The sequence below is a fragment of the Rutidosis leptorrhynchoides genome, chromosome 4 (genome assembly GCF_046630445.1).
Source record: "Rutidosis leptorrhynchoides isolate AG116_Rl617_1_P2 chromosome 4, CSIRO_AGI_Rlap_v1, whole genome shotgun sequence".
In the NCBI taxonomy this organism is placed as follows: Eukaryota; Viridiplantae; Streptophyta; class Magnoliopsida; order Asterales; family Asteraceae; genus Rutidosis; species Rutidosis leptorrhynchoides.
In genome coordinates this window covers 101493922-101498387 of record NC_092336.1, presented here as the reverse complement: position 1 = coordinate 101498387, position 4466 = coordinate 101493922, and positions in this window count along the sequence as shown.

The window sequence follows — 4466 nt, the reverse complement described above, 5'->3', positions numbered from 1 at the left end:
TGATTACTTCGTTTTAAATAAGCATAATAATAACTTAGCTACGAGACATTAATGTAAAAAGGTTGAACATAACTTACAATGATTAAAAATAGCGTAGCGTTACACGGACAGAATTTCGACTTACACCCTTACAACATTCGCTAACATACCCTTATTATTAGAATTATAATTAAAATTAAAATATAAATTATAAATATAAATATATTTACGTATGAAGAGGAAGAAAAAAAAGATGATTAAAACTCGGCACAAAACTGGCTTTATATAGGACCTGACCAGCAATCTCACTCCATGCGACTCGCATGGATTTGTGCCTTTGGCCATGCGAGTCGCATGGCCACCCTGGATCCAGCCAAATTGGTTTGTTTTCTTCTTGCCGACGTAATATAATAATAATATATAAAATAATATATAATTATATATAATTATATATATATTATATTATATTCTTGTGCATAGTAGACTGGATATTTTTGGTCCGTTGCGTCGGGCGTTTCTTCTTGGCTCAGGTCCCGGTTCCGGATTTTCGGACGTCTTCGCGTATTATTTTATATCGTGTACTTTGCGTCTTGTAACTTGTACTCTTGTCATTTTGAGACGTTCCTCATCAATATTTTGAACCTTTTTAGTTGTATCTTGTACTTTTTAGCTCTTTGGACCTTTTTGTCTTCAATTTGTCGAATCTGCCTTTTGTCTTCACTTTTTAATATTTAAACGAATATTGCTTGTAAATCGAACAATACCAACTAAAATCTTGTCTTTCTTGGGGAATAATGCTATGAAATATATGTTCGTTTTTAGCATTATCAAATATTCCCACACTTAAGCGTTGCTTGTCCTCAAGCAATATTGTCTTGAAATACTAGAATCACTTTTTTATTCTTCACACTTTGTACATCAGTGATTTCTATACGGCGGTATAAACAATGGTAGTAACGATATGGTTTACAGTCCCACATGACTATAAAAATTTAGATCCATTAAGGAAATTGGATCTTTATGAAAACATTTGATCTTTTGAAAATTAAATCTAGTTTTTACCCTAGATAAGTTTTCCGGAATAACCCTTTACCGGTGTTTGCAAAATATTTTTGTGGGTTTGGTGGGTTTCAAATTTGAAAATTTTAGCTCAAAACTTGCGGTTTTGTGTCACCCATTTGCTAACCTTGTATTAGGAAAGCAACACGTCCAGTTTACTTGTTCCGTATATTACCTTTCGGCAAACTACCGTCCGGTTGTAAAGGAAAGCGTTGAACAAGCAACTGTTAAGGCAATGTCCCGTGACATGCTTTTGATTATGGTCTATAACGTGTCGGACGCAATTACTATCCTTGGTAGGAGCAATAGTAAAGCTCACCCTTATAATTTTTCGGTCTGGCACAAGGTCCTGTCTTTGACCATGTTATGCAACCACCGTTCTTACGGTTGACACCCGATTTAGTTCAGGTGACCTAATGAATTCTAGGTGAATTCCTAGGATTTTACGTTCAATGGTAATGAACGCATTGAAAATAGGGTTTTCAGAAAACAAACCGGTTTGTATTTTTGATCAAAATATTTTCTCGTTCAAGCTCGAGTTTAGATATCATTGAATTCCATGAGTTTGTAATTCTCAATCTTTAAGGTCAATCTCTAGGATTGAGTAATATCAGTCTTAAAAGCTGATTTTTAATCTTTAAGGAGATTATCCTTTCTGGGGATCTGATTCATTAGTCTTATCCAGCTAATTTTCATGGTGCCCCCCCATTGTACGAGATAAATCCTTCTCATGGTTAGGATAAATCTGACCACTTGGCGACCCTGTTTAATGCTGAGGTCCGTGGATTTCCTGCTGATTTTAGTGATGACTTTTCTAGATTTTTCGTCAACCTACAGCTGGTCTGGACGACAACTTCATGACCTAAATCAAGAAGCGCGTGTCTTTTTCGGAAGACTTTACTTCCTTTTAGTGATGGAATTGATTCATCGTGTAGATCCATCTCTTCTTTTCTTTCATCGGGTAAAACAGTTTAGTTTAGTCCAAAGCAAAAGTATTTTTAGTTATTTGTTACAGATATATGTGACATATGTTTAAAATAACTTGGTAAATTTTCCCACACTTGGCTTTTATTTTCCTTTTTATCGTCCTCTATTCCATTTTAAATGAATTTTAACATTTTCGTTTGTTTCTCAATTTATGTCCTTTCCGAGGTAACAATAATTTCGGTGTTAAAACCTAGTTTTATCGTTCATAAATATGTATAAACATGATTTGAATTCATTTAATTGAAAATTTTGAAAAATTTTACTAGAATTGGGTAGTCAGTATATAAGACTAGGGCTGTTCTTTTTTTATCAGAGAGCACTAGATTCTAATACAACTACTGCTTTACTAGTATTTTTAATGGTAACCAAGTGTTTAATATAAAAATTTTAAAATCCGAAAGAATTTAACCCCTTCCCACACTTAAGATCTTGCAATGCCCTCATTTGCAAGAAATCAGTAACAATTTAAATTATTGAGGGTGATTAGTGTGAAAATGATTAAATTTTTACCAAAGTTTCCAAATATATTGGCGTTTGTTTGCTGAATGATAAATGGTGCACGTCATTTGTTCATTCCGTCTTGTTGTTATTTCACATATATTTTGCATCATTGTCGTCAAAATTACTTGCTTTTGCTGAACTTACTGCCAGTCTTTGAAAACGCGTTGTTTTACCCTGTTTTGTGCATAAAATAGAATACATACAATACAAATATAATCATACATGCAATTAGAAATGGAACTTTGGCATCCCACTTTCAAACTATAAGAAAAATATTAGTACACAATAATAATAAAATATCAAACATTACATAAACGTAATAAAATGTTAAGTGTTTAAAATAAAAATAAAAATTACCAACTTATCTCTACTTATCAGGAGGTGGGTTAGGAGGAAAATTAGGATATGGATCCCAATTCATGTTCGCGTCCGGGTTCCATGGCTGATTATAGGTGAACTGGTATGCCGCGTCATAATCATATGAATCATAGGGTGGTCTCATTTCTGGCTGATGTGCGGGATAGTATGCGGGTTGGGTCGGATAATACATCTCGCCAGGCTGCAACTGGCTTATAATTTGGCGCTGATGATAATCCCATCGACCATGCTCTCGTTGCCGGGAATGCTCGTAGTCATTCCGACGTTGCCATGCCTCGTACTGCATATGCCTATCATAGTTCGTCATGTATTCATCCTCCATACGAACGCCTAAATCAAGAGCAGTCTCCCGAACAACTCCTATAATGTTGTTCGCCTCTTCCATTTCATCATCCGAACCTCTTTCTACCTGTCGCTGAGGTCCCTCGTATCGATATACCCGACCACGTCTCATCAATAATACCCTTGCACCGTGATAAAGGTTTGAACTTATAGTTTCACCTCCGTCCTCTATTTCGTTCATTGGACCCCCTTGGTGCTTATCTACACCTAAATACTCTCCAATGAGAGTAATGAAAATACCACCACCTATAATACTCCCCGATTTCATCCCCGAAACTACATTAGCGAGATAATAACCAACACAATAGGGAATGTTAACGAAACTCCTCGGGTCTCTAATACACTTGAGGTAGAACAAATCGTTTACGGTCAATTTCTCCTTATTTCTTCCCCTTTGTGTAATTGTGTTTGCTAAGAATCTATGAATCACCCGGAGTTCAGCTCTGTCTATATCTAAGTATGTATGATTTCCACTGGCGTGAAATTCATTAAAGTGGGACATACGCCTCCAGATGGCGTTAATATCAAATTCCCTATCTACCCTTTCTCCTTGGGCAATCAGGCTATTACAGTCGGGGCTCAAAAGTTCAGCAGGGGTGTAAATCTGTAAGGCCCTAGCTAAATCTATCATGGACATTCTGTACATGCGTCCACCTAACAGAAATCTAATAAAGCTTCTATCATCTATCCTCCTAACATCACTGTTTAACTTAATAGTACTAAGTAATTCTATACACCATTCCCTATATATGGTTCTACGAATGGAAAATAGGCGCATCCAATCGTTAAACTGAGAATTACCATACCTTTGCACCAATAATTCCCGAATCGGTTCGGCAAGGTCAACTGTTTCCAAAGGTACCCAGTCAATTGCCCTTGGCATTTCAACAACCTTAAAGTAGAGAATGTGCATGTTCTTTTGATAATCTGGATACTCTATCCAACATCGATCAAATCTCAGATTTGGGTGTAACTGATCTTCATTAATGTCTAAGCTCAGAATCCTTTGATGTGGAGCGAATTGACGAAACTGATTCATGAATAATTGATCTTGATCGTGATATGGAATATGTTGCTCCTCCTGTTCTTCTTCTTCTTGTTGCATATGTTGTTCTTGTTCATGAAACATTTCCGGTTCGGGCTCTGGTTGCCTGGACGATGATGCTCCTGAACCTCCAGTATCGGCTCTCTGTAAAACACATTAAACACAAAAATTGTGC